This window comes from Podarcis pityusensis (assembly GCF_964106645.2).
Source record: "Podarcis pityusensis genome assembly, chromosome: 14".
NCBI classification, from domain to species: Eukaryota; Metazoa; Chordata; class Lepidosauria; order Squamata; family Lacertidae; genus Podarcis; species Podarcis pityusensis.
Window position 1 is genome coordinate 6354882 of NC_138039.1, and position 27548 is coordinate 6382429.

A 27548-nucleotide genomic window follows, 5' to 3' on the forward strand; every position below is an offset into this window, starting at 1 on the left:
AACAAAGGAAGAATGGCAAGTTAAACTTATGGAATATGCAGAATATGCAGGAAGACGTAAGACAACAGAGAACCGGGAACTGTTTATGTTGTATATACAGAAACATTGTAAAGAATTGGACTCACTAGCAGGGTTTGAGTAAAGGTAAAGGGACCCCTGACCATTAGGTCCAGTCGTGGCCGACTCTGGGGTTGCGGCACTCATCTCGCTTTATTGGCCGAGGGAGCTGGCGTACAGTTTCCGGGTCATGTGGCCAGCATGACTAAGTCGCTTCTGGTGAACCAGAGCAGAGCATGGAAACGCCGTTTACCTTCCCGCTGGAGCGGTACCTATTTATCTGCTTGTACTTTGACGTGCTTTCGAACTGCTAGGTTGGCAGGAGCAGAGACCGAGAAACAGGAGCTCACCCCGTTGCGGGGATTTGAACCGCCAACCTTCTGATGGGCAAGTCCTAGGCTCTGTGGTTTAACCCACAGCGCCACCCGCATCCCATGATTTGAGTAAACGCTAAGAATTAAGAAAACAAAGTAAAGGCTAAGAAACAGCAATACGGAAAATAATTAAGTGCAAGATGTAATTTAAAAGAAAATTTGGTATAAAAATGATAATAATATGAGAGCATTTAGTAAAAAGCTCATGAAAAGTTAGATAAAAATTAAGCAGAAAGTTGCATGTACTTAAAGAACCAGAAGGGGAAGTTGAGGGAAGCCATGGAGAGAGCCTCGCTTTCTTTCATTTTGTCTTTTTTTATATGATAAATGTGTTGAGTATTAAAATGTAAAATCTTAATAAAAAAATTATTTTTTAAAAAGAGATTATGCGAGCCTGCCCCTCCCCAAAATTCATAACAATATTACAAATCAAAATCATTGCTTGTGAGCTGCAAGGGACCACTGGCAAAATGGGATGTTCTGCGCACCCTCGACATCTGTCATTGGCTCCCGCCCAAGAGCCAATTGGCGAGGCTATCTGCCCCGTCAGCCCCTCCCTCCTAGAGCGCCCCATGGAACACCTCGCTCTAGGGAGAAGGGCAGGCAGCTGTCGGCAGCTGACAAGATCCTACCTTGGGTAAGGGCTTGGCCCAGGAACAGCACAAATGACGCCTTGGATGGCTGACAAAACACCATTTCTGCAAACCAGCTTTTAATCTCGCCCAGCGGAGGATGGATATGCCACCCCCCCAAAAATGAAATAATACACAACTCTGTTTTGGACACGATGAGCTGTGAAAAAGCTCTCTGCACCAGCTGTTGCCTCTGTGGCTCCAGCAAGGATGGCCAAATCTGTCAAGAGCGGTTACTCTCAGTTTCTCGTTTTTCCAGTCTAAAGTTCTGTTCTCTGCATTTCAGCATCAGTCTGAGATTAAAAGAACAGAACAAAAGCCACCAGCGTCGTAGGAAGAATTTCTCCTGATGTATGCATTTATTTATTTATTTATTTTGCAAAACAACTTTCCCTATTGCATTTTTGCACAACATTTTCACTAATATGCACATTTTCATTGCATTTCACCTTAATACATGCATTTTTTTACTCATTACTTGTGTAGAGAACTGCACTGCAGAATTGGAAGGAAGGCTGCATTTTGTTTTGTAAGTCACTTCAAAATTTCTCGATTAGGCAGGGTGACCTCTGCACGTGAACCAAATCAAATCTCCACCCTCACCCCCGTCATCCTTTGCCATTGTACAGCTTGCGACGTTTCTTGGATTGTCCTTGAGCAGGAGTCAGCAAACTTTTTCAGCAGGAAAAAAAACATGAACGAATTCCTATGCCCCACAAAAAACCCAGAGATGCATTTTAAATCAAAGCACACATTCTACTCGTGTAAAAACACGCTGATACCCAGACCATCTGCGGGCCAGATTGAGAAGGTGATTGGGCTGGATCCAGCCCCTGGGCCTTAGTTTGCCTACCCATGTCCTTGAATCTTCAGCCACACTTGCCATCCTGTCATCTCACACCAGTATGGAGCGCCACACCCAGTGAGAACCACAGACTTAGAGGTTCGCCTTTCCCTTATTTTTAATGAACGCAGAAAACTCAAGCAGAGCCTCTGAAACATCTCCTTATTCCTGCCCTCAGTTCCTTGCTTTCCGTTGGACGCAATGCCAAATCCTAATCTATGCTGCCACCTAATGCATCCAAGTGCCTATGGCACCCTTAAGGTGAATTTAACATTGAACTGATGCTATCCTTTCCCCCATCGCTACAATCTTGTGACCAAGCTGGTTTCCACGCTCGGTTTGCAGGATGCAGAACAAAGGCTAGCGGTCAGGAAAGTAGAAAGGGCACATGGAAAACGGCACGTGGTCTGGATCTGTGCCCTGGCTCAGGCCCCTCTTCACAAACACTGCAAGCTGGAAATGGTTCGCAATATTCATTTATGGTGTTGATTGATTGCATTTCTAGTCGACCTTTTTCTGCAAGGAGCTAAAGGAGGCATGCACGATTCCTCGTGCCACTACCTCCATTTAATCCTTGCAGCAACCCTGTGAGGCAGTGACTGGTCCCCAAGGTCACCCTATGAGTTTCATGGCTGAGAGGGGACTAGGAGCCCCTGCAAGGCACAGGCTCTCTCTATGTATGTGGATGGCTCCTGCTTAATCACAGTGTTGTTGTTGTTTAGTCAGGTCCGACTCTTCGTGACCCCCTGGACCAGAGCACGCCAGGCACTCCTGTCTTCCACTGCCTCCCGCAGTTTGGTCAAACTTATGCTGGTAGCTTTGAGAACACTGTCGAACCATCTCGTCCTCTACCGTCCCCTTCTCCTTGTGCCCTCCATCTTTCCCAACATCAGGGTCTTTTCCAGGGAGTCATGAGGTGGCCAAAGTATTGGAGCCTCAGCTTCAGGATCCGGGCTGATTTCCTTCAGAATGGAGAGGTTTGATCTTCTTGCAGTCCATGAGACTCTCAAGAGTCTCCTCCAGTAAAAGCATCCATTCTTCAGCGATCAGCCTTCTTTATGGTCCAGCTCTCACTTCCACACATCACTACTGGGAAAACCATGGCTTTAACTATACAGACCTTTGTTGGCAAATCACAGTGCCCATCTCTAAATCAGGGATGGGAGAAATTCGATCCAGTCCGTTTTAAAAGGCGAACCTACAAAATCTGCAACTTGTGAAACAATTCGTGAAACCGAACCACAGGCATCCTCCGAAGTTCGCAGTTCTCCAGATTTGGCAGTGTAATTCTCCAGCCAGGTAGCATGTACCAAATGTGTGCATACAAAGGGAAAATACATTAAAATGCACATGTCAGTGAAACCAGCATGAAACTGTGTCATATCAGGGGAAATTGCTTTGCAAAAAAATGTGTATATTCGTGTGAGTTAGGAGAAAATTACTGATGAGTTTTCGTGATGGTTTTAAAAATAAATTTGCAAACAAAACTTCCTTTCCAAAAAACACACACACCAGAGTTCTTTTCGTTGGGGATAATTCAGAGGGAAATTCCCAGGTGTCAAAAAAGACTATGCATGCATGCTACTATTGCGGCCCGTGTTTGGTTAGCCCAAAAATGGAAAAGGAGCAAGAAGAATGGCCACTTAAACTGATGGATGCGTGCAGCTCACAGATTCAACTTATAGAATAAGAGAACAAGAAGAATGTACGTTTAAATAAGACTGGAAAATGTTTGCTAAACATATGGGTGAAAACTGTGTTTATTTAAAAATGCTGGTAGCATTAAGATAAATTCAACATTGTAAATAAGTATTGACGGATGTAACAATGGATTACTGAATGGTTTAGTTCATGTAAAATATGCAGGGATGTATGGTATGCAAAATGAACCACGGAAAGAGAAGAAGGGAAGTCATTGATTTAAGATTGTTTAAATGAATACTTTGAAATGTAAATTAGAAAATTTAATAAAAATTATATCTATATTTTAAAAAATAGCAAACTGATGTGGAAACCTGAACTTAAGACCGGGGGTGGGGGATGAGAAACTAAACTTGTTCGCTTCACCTGTGGCCCTCCATACCCTGCTGAACTCCAAGTCCCATCAGCCCCTGTCAGCCTGGTCAAGAGCCAAGAATGATGGGAGTTGTAGTCCAACAACACCTGGTGCCTAGAGGCATCAATGAGACTTATTTCCAACATCCACATGTTTCACCATATTCATGTAAAAGAAACGGTGCCCATCTGCATAATTGAGCCCGATTACAGAACACGCCTTTTCTTGGTGCAGAATATTTTTAAAATTTAGAGCAGCGTGCACTGGGCTCAGTGCAGTGGCAGAGCTACATGCTCTGGCACCGGGAGCAGAGAACAAGCGGGGGCGTGGCTGGCGCGCATCCTGGGGGCATGGCGGATGTCCCGGGGGCATGGCATGCTGCCTGCAGGGGGTGGCACGTGCCCCGGGAGCTGTGCAGTGCACAGCGCGTGTCCCAGGGGGGCAATGGCGATGGCACCCCGCCAAGGATGGCACCCGGGGCGCACCACTCTCCCTGCTCCCCATTCGTCCACCAGTGGCTCAGTGATGTGAAATATTAACACCCAAGTGATCAGAACAGCACAGGAGTGTCATTTCAGGCAGGGACAAGGAAGCCATGCCCCTCCAAATGTCACTAGGCTACAGCTCCCATCCCCCATGACCATTGTCAATGCTGGTTGGAGTTGATGGGATTTGGAGTCTGGCACACACAGGTTCCACCCCCACCCCACCCCCGCTCTAGCAGTGCCAACTGTGTCCTGAGCACACCTAGCTTGAGGAGGACAAACAGACAGTAGTTTAATTCTTTATTGACAAAGCACATGCTTATAGCAGTAAGTTCTGACGACCAAGTAGCTGGCATTTCCTCCCCGGGATTGTACTCTGAGCTGGACTGTTGGATCAACAGCAGGGCCCTGCCTCCACCCAGAAGTGAGTAACACCGTACAAATTGGAGTTAACTCTTTATTAGCAAAAATATGATTGGCGCAGGAGTGTCAGGCCTAAAGAGCGCAGCAACTCATCTCTAGCAGGTCCTGCCCCCGTGAAGCAGTTGCTGAGACCGAAGGTCCCTGCCTCCCCACAGCTGCCCAAGTCCCCTTCTCTCCAGGGGTCCCCCCCCCCCAGCAATTGGATACTGTGTCTGAGTGTAGCCAACCTCTCCTCCATCATTTTCATGCCTCTTCTGGTTCTGGGGGACCAAAGGGAAGGGGAGCTTGTCTCAGCAGGAGGGGAAAGACACCCTGGCTTCTTCACCATCCAGACTCCTCTCTGCCTCTTGGCCTCCCTCCTCTCCTGCTTCGGCTTCTGCCGCTGATTCTGGACTGCTCTCTGCCACAGACTCTCCCCGCTCACCAAGCCCTGTGACCTCTTCAGCTTCTGACAACTCCTCCTCCCTCTCTTCACCCTTGGATCACTCAACATTGTCCCACCACCACTCCCTGGGCTCTGAACCTTCTTCCCTTGGAGATTCCCCGGCTGGTTCCTCCCACCATTTCTCTGTGTCCAACCAGTCCACGACTTGCATGATTTGACGACTGGAAAACGTTAAGGTTGCTCCAGTCTTTCCTGAGCACACCCAGCCCAAGGAGGACAGCCAGCCAGTAGCTTAATTCCTTTTTGACAAAAGCATACACTTATAGTAGCTCCTGAGGTACGCAGAACATGCACACATGGCACACACGCTGGGTTCCTCCCAACCTTGGGGGGGGGTGCCTGTCGCAACCGCAGGAAGGCCCAGCGGGGCTCGTTGCAGCTGCAGGAATGCCCAACAGGGCCCACTGCAGGCTGCAGATGTGTCAGGTGTGTGTGCAGGAGCCAGGCCCTGCGACCAGGACTGGGGCCTTCCTAAGTTTGTTCTGAAGAGGCAAGGCGCGGCCACACAGGTGAGGCCGATTGGTAACTCATAGCACCTGGTGGCAAGAGCCGGGAAGGGATATAAGGTCAGCGTTTCCTTTCGGCTCTTTGCCACAGCAACACATTCCCTGCCTTGCTGCATTTGGTTTCTTGACTCCTTGCTCCTCGGACCCTTGACTTTGTGACTCCTTGCTTGTTGATCTTCGGACGCTTGACTTCGTGACTCCTTGCTTCCTGACCCTTGGACTCTTGGCTTCCTGAATCCTGGCTTCTGGACTCCCATTCCTGCTCCCACCCTGTCATCTTGCCCCCAGTCCCGACGTCCCCAGCCAGGACTTCAATTGCCCGTGAACCAGACAATGACAAGATGGCGCCTTGCACAAGTTTCTGGTGACTAAGTAGCAGGCATCCCCTCCTGAAAATTGTGCTCTGAGCAGGACTGTTGGAGCAACAGCGTGGCCACCCCTATGCCCAAACTTAAGTACCCTCCTCTGATGGGGTACACAGAATATAATAATAATAATAAATTTTATTTATATCCCGCCCTCCCCAGCCGAAGCCGGGCTCAGGGCGGCTAACAACAATCAAATAATCAAAAAATCAAATAATCACACAATCTAAAAATATTTCATTATAAAAATTAATTAAATCAAATTGATGGCAACCAATTAAGCAAAGTTCTGTGCAGGTTGCCAGAGGAGGGAGTCAGGCTGCGCCCTGATCAAAGGCCTGGCGGAACAACTCTGTCTTGCAGGCCCTGCGGAAAGATGTCAAGTCCCGCAGGGCCCTAGTCTCTTGTGACAGAGCATTCCACCAGATTGGAGCCGCAGCCGAGAAGGCCCTGGCTCTAGTTGAGGCCAGCCTAACCTCTCTGAGGCCTGGGACCTTGAGGATGTTATTATTTGCAGACCGTAGGTTTCTCTGTGGGGCATACCAGGAGAGGCGGTCCCGTAGGTACGAGGGTCCTAGGCCGTATAGGGCTTTAAAGGTTAAAACCAGCACCTTAAACCTGATCCTGTACTCCACCGGGAGCCAGTGCAGCTGGTATAGTACCGGATGAATGTGATCTCGCAGCGAAGACCCCATAAGGAGTCTCGCCGCGGCATTCTGCACCCGCTGGAGTTTCTGGGTCAGTCTCAAGGGCAGCCCCACGTAGAGCGAGTTACAATAATCCAGTCTGGAGGTGACCGTCGCATGGATCACAGTGGCTAGGTCAGGGCGAGAGAGATAAGGGGCCAACTGCTTAGCTTGGCGGAGATGAAAAAATGCCGCCTTTGTTATAGCTGTAATCTGCGCCTCCATAGAAAGGGAGGTATCGAAGATTACACCCAAACTCTTAACGGACGGTGCTGGCACTAATTGCACCCCCGCAAGAGATGGGAGTTGCCCCCTCAATCCCATATCGTCCCGCCCCAGCCAGAGGACCTCTGTCTTCGAAGGATTTAACTTCAACCGGCTCCCACGTAACCATCCAGCCACAGCTTCCAGACATCTGGTCAGTGTGTCTGGGGCCGAGTCAGGATGGCCATCCATCAACAGATAGAGTTGGGTGTCATCAGCATACTGATGGCAACCCAGCCCAAAACTCCGGACAAGCTGGGCGAGGGGGCGCATAAAGATGTTAAAAAGCATCGGGGAGAGAATCGCACCCTGAGGCACTCCACACACCAAGGAGTGGCGCGATGACAATTCCCCCCCAAGCGCCACCCTCTGTCCCCGACCAGAGAGAAACGAGCGCAGTCATTGAAGTACTGTGCCCTGGATCCCCACGTCGGCAAGGCGGTGGTCCAGGAGTTCGTGATCGACCATGTCAAAGGCTGCTGACAGATCTAGAAGAATCAGCAGCCCCGACCCACCTCGATCCAGCTGCCTGCGGAGATCATCTGTTAGGGCGACCAGAGCCGTCTCGGTCCCATGACCAGCGCGGAAGCCGGACTGGAATGGATCCAAAGCAGATGTTTCATCCAGAAACCTACCAAGCTGTTCAGCAACCGCTCTCTCAATCACCTTACCCAGGAATGGAAGATTCGAGACCGGGCGGTAATTGGATAGATCTGAGGGATCTAATGATGTTTTCTTTAAGAGCGGACGCACCACTGCCTCCTTCAGTTCCCCTGGGAATATCCCGGTGCCAAGGGACAGATTGATAATATCCCCCAGGGGGGCCCGCACCTCGTCTGGACACGCTCTAATCAGCCATGACGGGCACGGGTCAAGAGGACAGGTGGTGGGCTTTCCAGCTTGGAGGAATCTGTCCACATCGGCTGGAGATATCCGGTCAAAGTGGTCCAATACTGGACCCGAGGACAGTCGAGGGGCCTCCAGTTCCTTTATTGTATCCAAATTGGCAGGGAGGTCATGGCGGAGCAACAGGACCTTTTCCGCAAAAAAGCTCGCAAATGCCTCACAGCTGTGTGTCAGATTGTTATTTAAATTTGGCTGTCCTTCAAGGGACGTTAAAGACCGAATTATACTAAATAATTGCGCCGGGAGCTAGCGGATGCAATGGAGGCCGAGAAGTAACACTTCTTAGCGGCCTTCACTGCCATCTCATAGGTTTTCATAAAAACCCTATAAGATGTTCTTGAGGCTCCGTCACGGGCACCCCGCCATACTCGCTCTAGCCGTCTGAGGTCCCGCTTCATTTTCCGAAGCTCCTCGGTAAACCAGGGAGCCCGGTTTCTGCGGGGTCGCAGAGGGCGCTTAGGTGCGATCTCATCGATGGCTGCCAGGAGCTGGGTATTCCAGCCCTCAACAAGCTCAGTCAATGAGTCGCCAGGGGGAGCAAGGTCCCGCAAGGCTTGACGGAATCTATCAGGGTCCATCAGCCTCTGCGGGCGAGCCCAAATCGGCTCGCCACCTAAGCAGGGTGGGGGTGGAAAGTCAATCCTGGCTTTCAGAGCGTAGTGATCAGACCATGGCACCTTCATCGAAGGAGACATGATCACATCTATACCGGCGCCAAAGATCAAATCCAGCGTGTGGCCTGCTTGATGTGTGGGGCCCGAAACAAACTGGGAGAGCCCTAGTGTCGCCATGGAAGACACCAGGTCCAGAGCCTGTGAGGAGGGAGTGGCATCAGCGTGGAAGTTGAAGTCTCCCAATACCAATAGGTTAGGGAACTCCAAGGCCCAGCCGGCCACTGCCTCCAGCAGGCCTGACAGGGTGGCTGATGGTGCGCTAGGTGGCCGGTACACCAGCCAGACAGCCAAGCTCTCCTCGGAGCCCCACACTAGGCCAACACATTCAATGCCGGGGATCGATGGCGAAGGTAGAGCCCTGAAAGAACAATCTTCCCGGATTAATACTGCCACCCCTCCCCCCCGGCCCACAGTCCGTGACTGGTGGAGGACGGAGAAACCCGGGGGCGCCATCTCTCGTAAGGTAACAGTTACCCCTTCGCGCACCCAGGTCTCCGTCACACAAGCCAGGTCGACCCCCTGCGAGGTAAAGAAATCTCGCAGGGTAGCGGTTTTGTTGCCTATAGACCTGGCATTGCACAGCACCAGTGAAGGAGGTGAGTACTCCTTGCTCACCCTACCCTCGTCTCTCGGGATGGGGCGCAGATTGGAAGGGGTACGAGCATATCCGTATCTCGATCCCCTTCGCCTATAACATCTGCCCCCACCGCCATACCTCCCTCGCCCCTCCACGGTAGCAATCCCAAGCCTCATACTAACCTCCATTTACCAAATAGAAAGCAAAACAACCTAAAACAATTATGCCCAAACAAAACCAATCCCCACCCCACTCAATGTTCAACCCCAAAAACAAAACAAGACGGAAGAAACAAAAATACATAGATAAAAACCACCATTCATGGTGGTACAACAAAGTAAACAATAAAAGCACCTTTAAAACACCTTAAAATATACATAAACATCTTTGACATTTGCTGCAGATAATGAAATAATATAATATTATAAAAACAACAACCCCCATTTAAGGTGCTGCAAATTAAAAGCAATTAAAGCATTTAAAACCATTTTGTCCATTGCTGCCGGTAGCAACTGGCGTCTTCTCCTACACAGAAGTTGTTGCTGTGCCTGCTTCTTCAAACCCCTCCTGGTCTTTGGAGACAGTAGAGGGCAGGATGGAGGGTTTTCTATTGCCCCCTGCTCAGGCACTGTCTCTCCACTCTTGGTGCATCCTTCCCTTCTTCCTGCTTTGCAGGCGGCACAAAACAAAATCGCCACCCACCTCCCCTGAATCAGCCTCTGGCCCCGCTTTCTCTGCCACACACCTTGGAGCCCTGCCTGTCCCTGACAATCTGTGACTTCAGAGAGGATGCAGCTCATCTGCAGCAGACGTGCCCATCAATTCATCCATGCAAACTCTGAAGAACAATGTGGTGCCCACAGCCTGTCATTTCTCGCAGCCGGGGAGTTCACTTGCAACCTGCCGATAACGTAGCTCAGGACCAGAGGGTCCATTTTATTTTCTAACCCGAACAAATGCAAGCAGCTTTTAAATCATCGCAGGGCGATGGATTGCAGAATCCACAGGCTTCCCCACCTCTGCTTTTTAGAGGCTCAAAGCTCAGGGAGGCATGTTGTGATGGACAGCAGTTTCCCATCTCTGCTGAGCTTGTGGGGAGCGGGGAATTCAGTTCAGATCTCTGCTTATTTGTTCGCTGACGGAGCCCACAGGCACCCTGCAGCCTTCTCTGCAAATGAAAGAAATGTTCGGGTCCAAGAGGACCTGGCTGAGTCAGGGAGGCGCTGGTTTTAACTCGGCGTCAGAAATAGCTCTGGCTTTCATCAAATGGAGCCTTTTGTGGAGATGGAAGAAACCTGCCTCCTGAGCATGGCGTGGGTGGGGAAGGGGGCTGCAGTTCCCAGCTCTGCTAGGGCATCACTTCCCAAGCAAACTCCCCGGCCCCAAAGGCCTCTGTCCTGTGTTTGCGTGGGTGGGTGGGTGGGAGCCTTGCTGCAAAGGTGGGTGACATTCATCAAGGACTAGCCCTGGGGTCAGCAAACTTAACGCACCTCGGGCAGGTGTTTCCAGCGCCGATTGCGCGGCGGGCAGGGGAGCGCGTGTCCATATGCGTGCGCACATGCTATTTCTGGCACACTTCCGGGTCAGAGGAGCACCAGAAATAGTGTGCGCATGTGCACGGGCCTCCTCCGACCCAGATGTGCACCAGAAATAACACTTGCGCATGCGCACAAGCTACCGTATTTTTCGCCCTATAGGGCGCACCTGCCCATAGGGCGCACCTAGTTTTTTTGGGGGGGGGGATAAAGGGGGGAAAATCTGTTCCCCCCCCCCCCAGGTTTTCGGGCTGCAGGCTGCGGGCTCCCAAGGCTTGCGGACATCTGCCCGAAGCCTGGAGAGCGAGAGGGGTGGGTGCGCACCGACCCCTCTCGCTCTCCAGGCTTCAGCGAAAGCCTGCATTCGCCCCACAGGACGCACACACATTTCCCCTTCATTTTTGGAGGGGAAAAAGTGCGTCCTAGAGGGCGAAAAATACGGTATTTCCGGTGCCCCTTCAACCTGGAAGAGAGCAGCTGCGCAGCACAGCGCCAGTAAGAGTGTGGCAGCAGCGGGGGTTGCCGCGGGCCGGATAAATGAGTCCCTTGGGCCTTATCTGGCCCACGGGCCTTAGTTTGGGGACCCCTGGACTAGCCTCTAGGACCGCAATTTGCTGACTGGTTCAGCGCCACTCCAACCAAGGATCTCAGGTACAGATGCTATTAAAATGCAAATCTGGTTTTCAAACAATCTAATACCTTATGCTAATTCAAGTGCATTATCCTAGACCTGCTTCAGTCTGGGTCTTTTCAAATGGACTTAAAACTGTAGTTGACAACTCTCCGCAGTTTCTGCCGCCCCTGCTATTATCTGAGTGCTTAAATTACCAGCGAGGCGGGAGGAGTTACCAGCACTGGGCTTCTCACCTTTCCCTAGAGGACCCTTACCTACAGCTTTTTAAAAAGGAATGGTTTGCTACTCCCTAAAGCTCCCTCCCTAAAACTGGGAGGGGGTGAATCAGGGAGTAGGGCTTGCAGATTTCGTTAGAGACCTTTGTCTCCCTGTTCCCAGCTCCATTGTTTCCTCCTCCTCTGCTTGGTAGGGCTGAGCCCTGCGTGGGAACCAGGAGCAGTTAGACAAAGGGTGCATTCAGACATGGGAGGTTTTCGAGCTAGTTTTCCCAGTTATAACGCTAGTCTTTCTGCAGGGGCACCCCTCCCTTTGCCCCAGTGTGTAACTATATTCCATCCTGCACACCTTGGATTTCTGGTTATGGGCTGGCACACTGCACAGATGGTGCTGGAACCTGACCCATCCCTTCCCATGGAGAAAGCAGGATCGGAAAACAAACCTAAAGCTGTGCCTGTGACCTGTGGGGCCGCAGGAGAGCGTCAGACCGTGCCTCATAGTCTCCATGTGGCTGCGCCGCAAGCATCCGCTGGCTGCATCATTAGGCTCAATTGCAGGACCAAATAACTTCGCTGCACATATCCTACATCGCTGCCGATCCCTCTGCTGTGTTAAAAGGTCCGGCAGAAAAGCATGAGGCCAAGAGGAGCACCAGCACTCAGGAATCTGGCCTGGTCTGGCCCCAGACATGTCTGCCATCTGCAGAGGCCTTTGTGCCAGTCCTGCTTCAGGGGCTGGATGAAGCAGTGAGCTGAAAGGCCTGCAGCAGATTGGCCTAGATGCCAATGAAGGTGGGTGCCAGCCCTCTGCTTTTCCAGCTCCTACTGCAATGTGCAGGGCCAGCTGTTCCACAAGGGGATCAGGAATTCCCTGCCGGATAGAGGTGGAGCAGCACTGGAAGTCACTGTCAGGATTTGCGGTCAAGGGATAGTTTTGCCAAGTTTGGAAAACGGCTTCTCTGAGAGATTAACTCAGCCTTTGCCACGCTGGCGACGTCTGGACATTTTGGGCTGCAACTGCCATCAGCCCCGGGCTGGCTTAACTCACCACAGGAGCCTGCTTAGGGGTAATGTCAAATACGATAACTTCATTGAAACTTGGCTCCCCATTGTTGAGATTGTAGATAAAGGGGGGCTGGGCCTCAAGTCTCCTGGCACCCACAGATCTAAGGTTGACAGATCCCCAGGTCTGACCTCAACTCTGCAGGTTTGCCTTGCCCCTCCAGTGGGAGGGCTTGAGCAGTGGTAGGCAACCTAACTACACCAGCCAGTGTGGTGTAGTGGTTGAGAGCGGTAGACTCCTAATCTGGGGAACCGGGTTCGCGTCTCCGCTCCTCCACATGCATCTGCTGGGTGACCTTGGGCCAGTCACACTTCCTTGAAGTCTCTCAGCCCCACTCACCTCACAGAGTGTTTGTTGTGGGGGAGGAAGGGAAAGGAGAATGTTAGCCGCTTTGAGACTCCTTAAAGGGAGTGAAATCCAATCCCTTAAAGGGATATCAAATCCAAACTCTTCTTCTTCTTCTAAGGCCCGGGGGCCGGATCCGGCCCAATCACCTTCTCAATCCGGCCCATGGATGGTCCGGGAATCAGCGTGTTTTTACACGAGTAGAATGTGTCCTTTTGTTTAAAATGCATCTCTGGGTTATTTGTGGGACATAGGAATTCGTTCATCCCCCCCCCCCCAAAAAAAATATAGTCCGGGACCACCCCTGGGTTTGAGTCTCCAGGTGGACAAGAGTGTCGTGTGTGTGTGTGTGTGTGTGTGGAAAGGACTTTGAACGTATACAGAATTGACTGGCAATTGCACCATTAACACTGGCCGTTCACAAGAGCAATTCACAACAAGCATGGAACAACTGCCTTGAGTGAAGGTTTCTATCTTAACTTCCAACCAGTGAGTGATGCATTTGCTCACTTGTTAGAATTCTTGTTGCTTTTATTTGAATGACATGCTTTCAACAGCTATAATGAATGTTTAATGTGCCGCGCTTAATGACTGCCCCATGACATCACCAAGACTACCCTATGACATCACCGGGGGTGCTCCTAGGTCTCTGGTTTGGACCCTGGAACCTCAGGGCCTGGGGTGCTCCTGTCCTGGCAACCCTATCATGTATTCAGCCAGAAGAGTGGGCGTCGCGCAGTGGCAAGGTAAGTTGCCGCATCTTTCGGTTCTATTTTTGGGTCCTGTGCTCTGGTGTGAGCCGAGTGATTTATACAACAGCATGTGACCCAAAAAATGTGCGTCTTTTGGTCCAGAGCTTGGGGCATCTGGGATTGGGATCAGAAGCCAATGCGGCTTCTGTCAATCAGGGATGACCCGCTTAAAAGGGACAGTTGCACAATATCTTCTTATACCCATATGTCTGGTGCATGTGCTGCCCAGGTGGGCTACACAGTGTGACACCCCCACCAAAACCCACCCCCTCTCCATGCATCATTTCAATGTATATCATTGCCTAGGCAAAGTCCCATCCCAAACAGGAAGTCTTTGTAGTCTTCATTTCCCCCAGAGCCAGTGTGGTGTAGTGGTTAAGAGCGGTAGATTTGTAATCTGGTGAACCGGGTTCGCGTCTCCGCTCCTCCACATGCAGCTGCTGGGTGACCTTGGGCCAGTCACACTTCTCTGAAGTCTCTCGGCCCCACTCACCTCACAGAGTGTTTGTTGTGGGGGAGGAAGGGAAAGGAGAATGTTAGCCGCTTTGAGACTCCTTAGGGCAGTGATAAAGCAGTATATCAGGTCCAAACTCTTCTTCTTCTCTTCTTTCTGGTTCAAAAGAGCAATGAACACCTTGCAGGGGCATATGCTCTCCAGTGCCCTCTAGTGTACAGGTGTGGGACCTGCAACCCCAGTTTTAGGGTTTCCGTGCCTTCCAGAGAAGGCTGATGCTTCCATAGCTGGGGTTGATGTTTTATGGTGTTTTTATATTTTGCTGGGAGCCGCCCAGAATGGCTGGGGCGACCCAGTCAGATGGGCAGGTTGTTGTTGTGGTGGTTGTGGTTGTTATTGCTGCTGCTGCTGTTCTAAGCTCACCTGACAGCAGGAGTGGGTTACGGGCAGCAGCACTGCAATCCTTCAGTGATCTAAACAGTAGATCCCATTCTGCCCCTGGTCATATGACTGCAAGCCACACCGACTGGAGACCCATGTTTGGTTATCGGTTTGTTTTATTATTTCTTTAGTGTTCCCATTTCGTATTTTTGTGCTGTGAACTGCCCTGTCATCTTTGGAGGAAGGACAGTATACAAATTTAATTAATGCTGCTGTAGATGATGATGTTAAAGAATAGCTGTTATAAAGAATGATTTCACTGATTTCATATATGCCATCTGATTGGGGACCAGTTCTTGTTTCTTTAACGTTTCTAGTCCATAAGGAAGAATACTCGTTTCAGGATTTCATGGCGAATAAGGGGCTCTGCATGTGGTTCAAAGAAGATGAAAGGAGCTCCATCGTACGAATGGAAACCTAAAGCCATTTGTGCTGAGGGGTTCTCTATTATTAGAGACGTCTCTTTGTAATTCTGTACATCACAGAAAGGAGGGAAAAGAAAGCCTGCAAGATCAGGACAGGACGCCTTTGTGGTTATTGCTCCCGGGGCTTGCATCTACCCCCCCAAGTCCAGGGGTGGGGTATGTGTGGGGAGGACATGTTAATCTGAGATCTCCTCCTCCCCACCATCGCACTAGATACAGCTCCCTGCTTTCCCCTCCATTTGGCTTTGCCTGGCTTATCAGCTGTGACTTTCCCGACAGCAATTGATGGAAAACATTTTATCGTCTTCCCAGGCAACAGGATCCTTGAAGTGGTTCTGATTTCTGTTACTATGGTGACACGGCTGGGGCTTATTAGAGCCGACTTTGTTGTTTGTTTGTTGCTTCGTGTTGTTGTCGAGATGCTAAACAAAATTAGCAAGCGACCAGAAACACTAGCCCGGTGGCTAGCAGGGGAAGGGAACCTTGGCGCCTTTTGCAAGCCGTGTCTAGCTCACGGGCTGCTCTGCAATGAAAGGCTCAGAGCCCTCCTGAAACCCCACCATCAGACATCTCTCCCCCCCCCCCCACCATTGGAGAAGGGGATCAGAGGGGGCAGGAAGAGATTGACAGCAGCTGGCAGCATCAAATTGCTGTGGGGCTCTTTTCTTGAACTGGAAGCAATTGTGTTTCAGGCAAGGGCAGACAACCCCTTGGCCTGGCAGTCTGGGCAGATGAGACCGTGGGGCCAAGGGTTCGCTACTTCTGCAGTCTCATCTCCCCACCTGCCCTATTCCCCCAGCAAATTGTTCTGGCTCCCCTAAGACTAAGGCAGGAACTTGGGTGGTGCTGTGGGTTGAATCACAGAGCCTAGGACTTGCCGATCAGAAGGTTGGCGGTTCGAATCCCCACAACAGGGTGAGCTCCCGTTGCTCGGTCCCTGCTCCTGCCAACCTAGCAGTTTGAAAGTACAAAGTGCAAGTAGATAAACAGGTACCGCTCCAGCGGGAAGGTAAACGGTGTTTCCGTGTGCTGCTCTGGTTTGCCAGAAGTGGCTTAGTCATGCTGGCCACATGACCCAGAAGCTGTACGCCGGCTCCCTCGGCCAATAAAGCGAGATGAGCGCCGCAACCTGAGTCGGCCACGACTGGACCTAATGGTCAGGGGTCCCTTTACCTTTTAAGACTATGGCAGCATCAAGGAAGGCAGAATAGAACTAGACACAAACTGAACCGGCACAACTTCATTGGTTGCCGGTTAGTTTCCGGGCCCAATTCAAAGTGCTATAAAGACTGAAGACCTCAAGACCTTAAGGACCACCTCTCCCCATATGAACCAACCCAGACTTTGTGCTTGTCACCCGAGGCCCTTTCTATGTCCCCGCTCCCCAAGAGGATTGGAGGGTGGCAACAAGAGAACAGGCCTTTTCTGTTGTGGTTCCCTGACTGCTCTCCCCAGAGAGGCTCACCTGGCGCCATCATTATGTGTCTTTAGACACCAGGCAAAAAACATTCATCTTTACCCAGGTCCATGGCTATTGGATAATCTACCTTCTGTGAAAGTGTGGGGTTGTTTAGTTGTTTAGTCATGTCCGACTCTTCGTGACCCCATGGACCAGAGCACACCAGGCACTTCTGTCTTCCACTGCCTCCCGCAGTTTGGTCAAACTCATGCTGGTAGCTTTGAGAACACTGTCCAACCATCTCGTCCTCAGTTGTCCCCTTCTCTTTGTGCCCTCCATCTTTCCCAACATCAAGGTCTTTTCCAAGGAGTCTTCTCTTCTCATGAGGTGGCCAAAGTATTGGAGCCTCAGCTTCAGGATCTGTCCTTCCAGTGAGCACTCAGGGCTGATTTCCTTCAGAATGGATAGGTTTGATCTTCTTGCAGTCCGTGGGACTCTCAAGAGTCTCCTCCAGCACCAGAATTCAAAAGCATCAATTCTTCAGCGATCAGCCTTCTTGATGGTCCAGCTCTCACTTCCATACATCACTACTGGGAAAACCATAGCTTTAACTATCCGGACCTTTGCTGTCAAGGTCTATGCTTTTTAAGATTTGTCATTGCTTTTCTCCCAGGAAGTAGAGGACTCTTATTATTATGGATATTTTACTATTAGGCTATCTGTCAGAATGCTTTTTACTATGTGTTATCGTTGATGTTTTGTAATGTGTCTCTAACGTTGCACACCGCCCTGAGGTCTTTTGATAAAGGGTGCTTAATAATAATATTAATAATAATAATAGATTGAGGGCTATTGGGGAGAGGGGCTTTTCAGCCTAGCACCCCGATGAAGATGCAAATTGTCCCTCCCACCCCATCAACAGACAGTTCATTTGATGAGCAGGGAGGGGTGATGACCGAGCTGAGCATTTGAGGGACAGGGAGCCAGAATATTTTGCAATACAGAAAATGTTCCCCACCCCTGTCTCCTGCTCCTCTGCAGTCTGCCCACCTCCACCTCACAAGCCTGCCCCAGTGAGTGGGGTAAAAGGAGGCCAGAGAGAAGCAGTGGGTGGATGGTGTACAGCAGAGGAGAAGGCAACTATCTGGAGCCTGTACCTGCCTCACCTGGCCTCACTGTTGTGCCGGCCCTGCAAGGTCATATATGCCACTGCATATACAGCAGGTTTAAAACTGCCTTGTCACCTCCACAGCAGCCAACGAATCTCAGTCCCAGCCATTGGCTGAACTTCTGTGATGTCACAGAACTTCGTGGAAAAACCAACAAACAAGTTGCAAGCGTTTGAGGCCATTGACAAACGGTCCATTCTTCATCCATAAACTGCATCCGCAAGCCACACTTCCTCTTGACCTTCTACGAGTGTCCCATTATTAACTGTTTTAATAATATCTGTTCTGTCCTGGATAATGAAACCTTTTGATTAGATTATAAAACACCTTTCTAACACCGTTGTGTGCCTTGATCTGAATAATGCACTTACAAAACTTATTATCTGCTGATACTGTAGGTTATTATTTGAGTTGCCCTTTCCTAATTCTTCTGTTATTATGGATAATGAATCAGTGTCCTGATTAACAACAGAAAAACTCCTTTATTGCTCAAATCATTCCTTGAGTAGAAATTGCTTGTCTGCGGTTCCCCACCCACCCTTTAAACAGATTTTGAACGGCATTATTACCAACATCCAAGGTGAAAACAGTCAGCTGCCTTTTATTTTTATCCTGGCAATCCAACCGCATCATCATAATTATATTATCTTTTATTCTTCTAGACCTGTCCTCCTTCTCTAACCATTCAAAACAGGGGTGAGGAACCTTTCTCAGCCAGGGGGCTGCATCCCCGCAGGTGCAGCTTTCTGGGCCTGCCTTCCAGGGGGTGTCTGGGGCCAGAGGCAAAAAGTGACCATAGCAATGGATGGGATGTTAACCTTTGTACAATAGGCTACGCTCCAGCCAGCCTGGGAAGGAGGTGTGGCCTGTGGGCAAGCCAGAGACATACCTTCCAACTGTCCCAATTGGTCAGACCACGCCTGGAATATTGCATCCAGTTCTGGGCACCACAATTTAAGAAGGATGTTGACAAGCAGGAACGTGTGCAGAGGAGGGCAACCAAGATGATCAAGGGTCTGGAAACCAAGCCTGATGAGGAACGGTTGAAGGAGCTGGGTATGTTTAGCCTGGAAAAGAGGAGACTGAGAGGAGATAGGATAGTCCAACTATCTCAAGGGCTGTCACAGGGAACAAGCTTGTTTTCTCCTGCTCTAAGGGGTACCAATGGCTTCAGGATACAAGAATGGAGAGTCTGAGATGTTTGACAGTGGAACTGTCTCCCTCGGGAGGTTGTAGGGTCTCCTGACCCAGAAACTCCAGCAGGTGCAGAATGCCACGAGATCACATTCATCCAGTGCTTTACCAACTGCACTGGCTCCCGGTGGACTACAGGGTCAGGTTTGAGGTGCTGGTTTTGACCTTTAAAACCCCATGCGGCCTAGGGCCCACGTACCTACAGGACCGCCTCTCCTGGTATGCCCCGCGGAGGACCTTAAGGTCCACAAATGACAACATTTTGGAGGTTCCAAGTCGCAAGGTGGTTAGATTGGTCTTAACTGGGGCCAGGGCCTTTTCAGTACTGGCCCCGCCTTGGTGGAACACTCTGTCTTTCATTTATTTACAAGTTAGTTTTAAAGTCCAGCTAATGTTTTTATTTGTTTACAATGGTCTCCTAAGTAAGTTATGAATTTCCCCCATTCTTTTTTAAAGTCATTATCTTATTGATTCCTGAGTCTCCCAGTCAGTTTTGCCATTTCAGCACAGTCCAGAAGTTGGGCTTGCCATTCTTCCCTTGTTGGGGCTGTTGGTTCTTTCCATCTTTGGGCTAGTAGCATCTCCTGATGTTCTCAACTCCGCAAAACGCGAAGGCTGCAATCCCGAGGGTGCTTCTTTGAACACAGTCGGCTTTACTTCTGAGTAGACGCACGCAGTATCCGTCTGCGGGTCTCAGCAGGAGGCGCCTCATATCTGACTTGCTTCTAACAGCTGTGCTCGCTCGGGGTTCTCATTCATCTTTCCTTTTTTGAAGCCAGACAGGAAAGCAGATGGTGGCTGATGGCAAGGAGGTACCTGCTGATGTCTCGACTCGACTGATGAAGCTGACAGCTAGAGATGGCAGGAAAATGTTAGCAGTGCCTAAGGAGAATGCGTGGGCAGAGCGAGGAGCCCATCTTGGTGGCCTGATCCTGACCTTGTGGGAACGGCGTTGGAGCCTTATCTCCAGAGTAATAATAATAATAATTAAAGGTTAAGGGACCCCTGACCATTAGGTCCAGTTGTGGCCGACTCTGGGGTTGCAGCGCTCATCTCGCTTTACTGGCCGAGGGAGCCAGTGTACAGCTTCCAGGTCATGTGGCCAGCATGACTAAGCCGCTTCTGGCGAACCAGAGCAGCGCACGGAAACGCCGTTTACCTTCCCGCCAGAGTGGTACCTATTTATCTACTTGCACTTTGACGTGCTTTCGAACTGCTAGGTGGGCAGGAGCAGGGATCGAGCAACAGGAGCTCACCCCATTGCAGGGATTCGAACCGCTGACCTTCCGATCGGCAAGCCCTAGGCTCTGTCGTTTAACCCACAGAGCCACCTGCGTCCTTCTAATAATAAACCTTTATTCTCACTATACCACCTGCGTGCAGTGAAATTAATCGCTCACGCTTTGTGGAATCGTGGACTTCCCAGGTCTTTAGCATGTGCTCCAACTTACCCCAAGCAGGGCAAATGTGGTCATTCAGCATGGGGAAAGTTCCAAGGTCAATCGTGACATCTATCTCTAGGTAGGGTTGGGGAGGCCACCAGCCTGAAACCCTGGAGAGCTGCTGCCAGTCAGTGCCAGAGATGGAGCAACAGTGTGACTCAGTATAAGGTAATAATAATAATAATAATAATAATAATAATTTTTTATTTATACCCCGCCCTTCCTGGTTCAGAAAACCGGGCTCAGGGCGACTAACAACAAATTTAAAACATGTAATTGCTGCAACAAAAAACCAGCATAAAATACAGTATAAAACGTGAATAACAATAAATTCAGAATTCAAAAATCAATTTAGGGGGGAAATCCGTCCAATAAATATTAGATGATCACCAGGGCTAACTGGCTAAGTTAGTCCTATCTGGGCCAGCAAGGAGACCAGGGGAGAATTAGCTGTGGGATCCCAGAGTGGGTGATCTTCATAAAAGGGGAGGGGAGGGAAGGAAAGGGAATAAAAGATCAGGCTAAGTTCAAATCGAAAGCCAGGCGGAATAGCTCTGTCTTACAGGCCCGGCAGAAGGAAGTTAAATCCTGCAGGGCCCTGGTCTCATGGGACAGAGCATTCCACCAGGTCGGAGCCATCACTGAGAAGGCCCTGGCCCTGGTGGAGGATAATCTGACTTCCCTAGGGCCCTGGACCTCTAAACTATGATTATTCATGGACTTTAAGGTCCTCTGCAGGGCATACCAGGAGAGGCAGTCCCATAAATCCTGCTTCGTATGGGCTCTTCTTATCTGATGTGGTCCTGATCTCCTGACCCCAATGCACCCCAATTTTGGCCTTAGAGGGATGATGTTATGAAGATGCCCTCACTAGAGTTGAGATTCTTAAGAGCTCAGCTTCCTGGCATCTCTTCGAACAGGGTGGGTGGGAAGACTTCAAGATCTTTGTTGTCTCTCTGCACCAGAATCCCTGGGTCCAACAGCTGGAGTCAACGATCCACAGTCAGAGTCTATGTGCTTCTGAACAGGAAAAGGTAAAGGGCCCCTAGACCAGGCATCCCCAAACTCGGCCCTCCAGATGTTTTGGGACTACAATTCCCATCATCCCTGACCACTGGTCCTGTTAGCTAGGGATGATAGGAGTTGTAGTCCCAAAACATCTAGAGGGCTGAGTTTGGGGATGCCTGCCCTAGACAGTTAAGTCTAGTCAAAGGCGACTAAGGGGTTGCAGCGCTCGTCTCGCTTTCAGGCCAAGGGAGCCAGCGTTTGTCCACAGACAGCTTTCCGGGTCATGTGGCCAGGATGACTAAACCGCTTCTGGCGCAACAGGACACCATGACGTAAACGTAAGCGCTGTTTACCTTCCTGCCGCAGCGGTACCTATTTATCTACTTGCTTTTGAACTGCTAGGTTGGCAGGAGCTGGAACAGAGCAACGGGAACTCATCCCGTCACAGGGATTCAAACTGCCAATCTTCTGATCGGCAAGCCCAAGAGGCTCAGTGGTTTAGACCACAGCGCCACCCGTTTCCCAGCTGCTGGAAACCAAAGGAGGGGAGAGGGTTCTTGCACTCAGGTCCTGCTTGCAAGCTTCCCAAAGGCTGGCTTCTGTGGCAATAGGATTCTGGACTTGATGGTCCACTGGTATAACCCAGCAAGCTCCTTTTATGCACAAATCAGTGGTTCAGGAAGTTCTGCTTTCAGTACGAGAAGTGAACTCTCAGTCCTTTCCCATAAAAACCATTCCTGGTTCCCTGATGCTCCACTGTCCTTCAGCAAAAGGTTGTTACTATTGTGGAACAATTGGGTGTCAACAATCCCTGGGGGTCCCCTGCAAATTAGCCAGAGATCTACCAGGAGATCCACCCTGCTCTAACTTTTGCTCTCCGCTGTCTCAGAGTATATGTCACTGTTTTCACCTCCCAGAGATTCAGCAGCTTCACCAGCGAATCCAAGAGGACTGGAAGCAGTTAGAATCCTTGCTCTCGTCTAAGAAGAGGGGAAAGAGTTGGCCAAAGGAGACACAAAGCGGTTTACAAGAGGTGAGATATTGGATAGGAAAAAGGAGAGGGGAGGAATCTATTGGTCTCCAACCTGATTCAAGGTGGGTCGCTGCAGAAGCATGACCTTCCTGCAGAATAAACTGCGAAAGATACGGGTGTCCCCAAATGCATGTTTGGGTTAAAAGCGGGTGCTGGGTCTGAAACGTTTGAGGAGAGAATCATAGAACTGTGGAGCTGGAAGGGACCCTGAGGGTCATCTAGTCCAACCCCCCGCAATGCAGGAATCTCAGCTAAAGCCTCCACAGCAGACGGCCATCAAGCCTCGGCTTAAAAACCTCCAAGGAACGAGGGTCCACGTCCTCTTGTAGGAGTCTGTTCCACTGTCAAACAGCTCTTACTGCCATAAAGTTCTTTCTGATGTGGCGTCAGAATCTCCTTTCTTGTAAGTGGAAGCCATGGGTTCGAGTCCTACCCTCTGAAGCAGGAGAAAACAAGCTTGCTCCCTCTTCCTTGTGACAGACCTTGAGATATCTGAAGGTGGCTCTCCATGGGTGTAGCCAAAGGGGGGAAATAAAAAGGGGATAACTAAAAATCCTTAACTCACTGAGGTTCTGCCGTGCAACAAAAATCCTGGCTAGGCCCATGTGGCTCTCATATCTTCTCTTTCCCAGGCTAACTAAACATACCCGGCTCCTTCAACCGCTCCTCATCAGGCTTGGAAACCTGCCCTGAACTAGAAAACGCCGCGACCTTTCCTCGGAGGGGAGTCTGAGCAGCCTTTCCCTGCCCCCACACTTAGGGGGCGGGGAGTAGAGAAGCGCCGCGAGCCCCCCAGCAGGTGGCACTGTTGCCCTTGGCAAGGCCACCTGGCTCTCCCCGCCACCCCCACCAGCCCCCCCACCCCGGGGGGAAATCGGAGCGTGCGTTTCCGACAGCATCCAGTTCTGCCTCTGAACTTTCTTCTCCCCCCCCCCCGCCAGCTCCCTCCCTCCCTCTTTCTCCCTCGGTCTCTTCCTGTGCAGTGTGGGATTTCACTTCCCCGCCGCGCTATGGCAAGGACGGGCTCTGCTGAAAAAGCAGCAGCAGGCAGAGCCGCCGAGGATCAGGGCCCGGCCCCGGGGCGCAGCCGCCGCCGCTGCGCTTAAGCTGGCGAGCTGACGGGGCTGCACCGGGCTCGCCTTCCCGTTCACACGACACCCCCCCCCCCACGCAAAACCCCATCGCGCCCCATCCCCAACCTTGCAGCCTTCCCCCTTGCTCCCCGATTTCTCTTGCGCTCCCGAGCCTCCGGATCGCGGGCAGCGCGCAGCGGACGGGATCCGCCTCGGAGGATGGCTGGTTCCGGCACGGATTTCCCCGGCGATCGGCGGCGGCGGCGGCAACAGCAGCAAGCGGCTCCCTGCGCGCACTGAGGGCGGCGGGGAAGGCGACGCGAGGTAAGAGCCGCGGTGCCCGCGACCCACGTCTGGTCCTCCTGGTCCCGTTTGCTGCGCGCGTTGGGAGGATCGCGCGGTGCGAGGGAGGGGGGAAACCAGCCTTCCGGGGCCAGGAGGTGCAGATCCGCGCGCATGGACCTGCAGAGCCATCCACGCGCGCGCGCATTTTTCGCATTCCTGCTTGCGCGGGGAGCGGCGTTTGCGCGTTACGGAGCGCGGGGATCGGGGAGGTTGGGGGGCGGCGGCGGCGCTGGAACGATGGACGCGGAAGGGAACGAGGCGGTCGTGGGAACGCGTACACGGAGCGGGATGAAGAGAGGGATGCGGGGAGGATGGGTGGGCTTGGCTTGATCTCTCGCATTCCCCCAACCCACAAAGTACCCAAGTGAAAGATCCGTTCAGGATCCAGGGTAGGGCCAAATCGCGTGGGTAAGGACGGAAATCAAATAACCACACCTCTTTTGCACTACGGTGGTGGGCTGCAACCTAGGTGGTCTTGGGGGTGGGGGTGCTATAACATATGGTGGGATTATTCTTGGTGGTACAGTACGTGCCCTGTTTGAATTACGCTGGAGTAGGACTCTCAGAGTCCGGGACACCCTCCTCAAGTCGTGCACCGAAGAGCCCAGGAATCTGCCCCACACTGACTCCCTTAGCTGTGTTGACCCTGGCTGGCAGGGGCTTCCCCATTGCCATGCCCTTTCGCCAGGGCTTGAACCCGGGACCTTTTGCTTGCCAGGCCTGTCCTCTGGGGGTCCCAAGCTGAGAGAGGGCCCTTCCCCAGAGATCAGCCGCTGCAGAGAGGGCAGAAAAGGAATGCAGAAAAGCGAAAATATCATCTGGGGCTGGGCCTAGCAGCAGCCGAGGGAGGCTCGGTGAGTGTGCGTCTTTGTTTTGCTTTGCCTCCAGGAAGAGAAAAAGCTGTTTTTGCAGAAGGGAGAAAACCTCCAAGTGGCGAGGGAGAGGAAGAAAGGAAAGGAAGGGGGAGTCCAGACAGCAGCTTGTTTCTTGGCTTTGTGTGTTTGTGTGGGGTGCCAAGGGCTTTGGGGCAGACGAGTCCTGGCACCCAGGAGCCAGCCGGTGCCATGGGGGACGTGGCTCGCACCCTTGGCACCGGCTGGGGTCCTAGTCGAAATGCCAACCTTGCAGAGGGGGCAAGTGGGTGCCCCCAGAGGCCTTGTCTCCCTTGCTCTTGGCTGACCAGCTCACCACCACAGTCCAGGGAGCGATGGGGGTCGGGTGGGAAGGGTATTCAGTTTCTCAGGCAGGGCTTTGTGAGCAAGAGGGGGCTGGAAAGGAAGCTTGCTTTCCCAGTTGCAACCCACCCCCCCCCCCAGAAACCCGCTCAGGGGGCCTAAGGAAGAAGAGGGGCCTCTCGGAATGACAGGCGAGATGTGATTTCGGGCTTGCGGGTTTAGGCCTGCAGCTGGAAAGCCTTGTTTTGAAAGAGGCTTCGCATGCTTCCTTGCAACGGTGCAGGCGGAGAAATCGGAAGGGCGCCCCACAGCTCGGCCTGGGCCCCGGAAGGTGTTTTCCGAATCCGTTGCTTGGCCCCAGAATGGGGGCGGATGGCGTCAGCGGTGTTGTGGTCTGGGGAGCACAGTGCCCCACTAGGCAGGCTGCTTCGTTTTTTGCAGACGTTTCTTCTGATGCTGAAAGCTTTTGTTTATTTATTTATTCCCCTTTCCCAGAAGGATGAGTTTGCTCGCAGGCAGCGTTTGGTTTTGTTTTCTTTTAAATTTTAATTTCAGGGACTGTTTTTAACGTTGCTGCCTAGTTCTATGGCATTGTGGTGAGCCTCAGCGATTTATAAACATCCATCATCGTCGCGGCAAGCGAGGAAATGGCGATGATAAAGATAGCGCATCTTATCTATTTTATTTTTCGGTATTTCTGTACCACCAGCTAACAAAAGCTCTCTGGATGGTTTAGCAAAAAAAAAAAAAAAAAAAAAAAGGTTAATGCCATAATTTTTAAAAATAAAATTTAACATGCATATAGTGTTTAGGGAAGAAGCTCAAAATAGCTTCCCATTACCTTAGTAAGCACTCACAACAGTCCTGTAAGGTAGGCCAGATTATCCTCACATGGCAGATGAGGGTGGGAATATCGCCTAAGGCTTCCCTGAGTTCTCAGAGGAGGCAAGATTTTTGAAGAGGGGATGGTACGATGAGCTCATGAGCTGGATTTGAACTCGGAGCAACAGAAGGAATGAGAGATGATTGTATTTTTGTCACGGTATAAGAGATAGAAGATAGGTGCAACAAAGGGAGAGAAATAAAAACAATGGGAAACGGGGTGGGAAGTTGGCAAAACAAAAGAATAAATATTATGCTTTGGAGTGTATACGTGAAACTTTGAAAATTTAACAAAATATAACTGGAAAAAGAGATTTTTGAAGAGGGGATGCCCCAACTCACATAGCTTAGCATACAACTGCCTTTTGTTGCTCTGGTGATAAACCGCCCTGTGTCTTCTGAGCATGTGCAAAGTGTAGTTGCTTCAGCCCTGTGGGCCGCTGTGCATCTTCCCTTCGTGAAAAGCCCATGTGTCATAACTGCATATGCGTACCCTTCAGTGTGGGTGTGCATGAACTGCAAATATATTGGCTGTGTGTATGCAATTCCTGCGCATAAGGGCATTGCGACAAATCTACGTGCTGGTTTGAAAAGTTGTATTTGACCTGGCCATTCTCCTTGCGTAGGAAATACGTCTACCATTCAGTGAACACAGGTAAACACGGTCCACACCCACTGGCCTCGAGTCAGGGCTGCTTTGGGTCAAGGTCCATCTGAACCTGCTTTCCTCACCAGCCAGCCAGATACTTCTGGGAACTTGCAGGTGAGCCCTACAAGTGAGCCTGTTCCCCTGTATCTGTTACTCTCAGGTATATTGCTTCTGGACCTGGAGGTTCCTTAATTAGCCTGACAAATAGGCACGACATAGACTTTTCCATGTAACTGGCTGGTTCTTATTTAAAGCCATCTCGCTAGACCAGGGGTAGGAAGCTTGTTGCCCTGTGCAAGTGGTTAGGCTGCAATTCCCACCGTCCCTGAACATTGGCCAGACCTGCTGGGGTGCAGTGTTCGAAATTGGCCAGGTGCCAGGCGCGTTTTTCACCTGGATTTCGACCACTTGTGACCAGGTGAAGATTCCTGGATGACTCCTGACACCTCCACCATCTGGACATGCATGGCTGGGGGTCCTTGGATCCGGACTGTTTTCCACGCACTAACACACCATCCTGTAGAATATGGTTACCAGATTTTTTTCAGTGAATCTGGGGATTAAAAAAAATTTTTTTTTTTGAAGCTGAGTAGCAAGAGGGAGTCAGCAGTGGGGATGGTGAGGCAAAAGACCCTGGGCCCAAGCACACATGCATATTGTATAAAGGTGCAAAGCCCTTTTTTGCACCCTGTGAAACATAAATGTGCAGTTTGTAAAAAACTGGGCAACAGCGCGCCGCCCGTCCGTGACTAGGCGCACAGTTTCTCTGCCAGGCAAGGTGCAAAGCCCTTCTTTCGCACCCTGTGAAACATAAATGTGCAGTTTTCAAAAAACTGGGCAATGGCCGCCCGTCCGTAACTCCTGAGCCTCCCCTGATTGGTCAAAACAAAGGGGGCAGGGGGCAGGAGATCTGTACCGCTGAATGTCCCCGGTTCCCCTTCGGCAGTGGCGGCGGCAGCGGCAGTCAGCAGCCCAGAGCCAGCCTAGTAGCGCAGTCGGCTCTGGCTGGCTTCAGGAGCTG

General features: G+C 51.0%; 1 protein-coding gene and 1 long non-coding RNA gene across 2 annotated transcripts in view; one reads left to right on the top strand and one right to left on the bottom strand.

Annotated features, from left to right (window-relative positions):
* Positions 1-20549: 20549 nt before the first annotated feature.
* LOC308463156 lies at positions 20550-23670 on the bottom strand. Its single transcript, XR_013979496.1, has 2 exons — positions 23603-23670; positions 20550-22895 (listed from the first exon to the last, which is right to left on the bottom strand). It is a non-coding gene; the product is annotated as an uncharacterized lncRNA (long non-coding RNA).
* RAI1 (retinoic acid induced 1) overlaps positions 23632-27548 on the top strand; it is a 216377-nt gene continuing 212460 nt past the window's right edge. The window contains exon 1 of the mRNA XM_080980925.1: positions 23632-23800. The gene's annotated coding sequence lies outside the window, so the exon portion shown is untranslated. The remainder of the gene's footprint in view (positions 23801-27548) is intronic.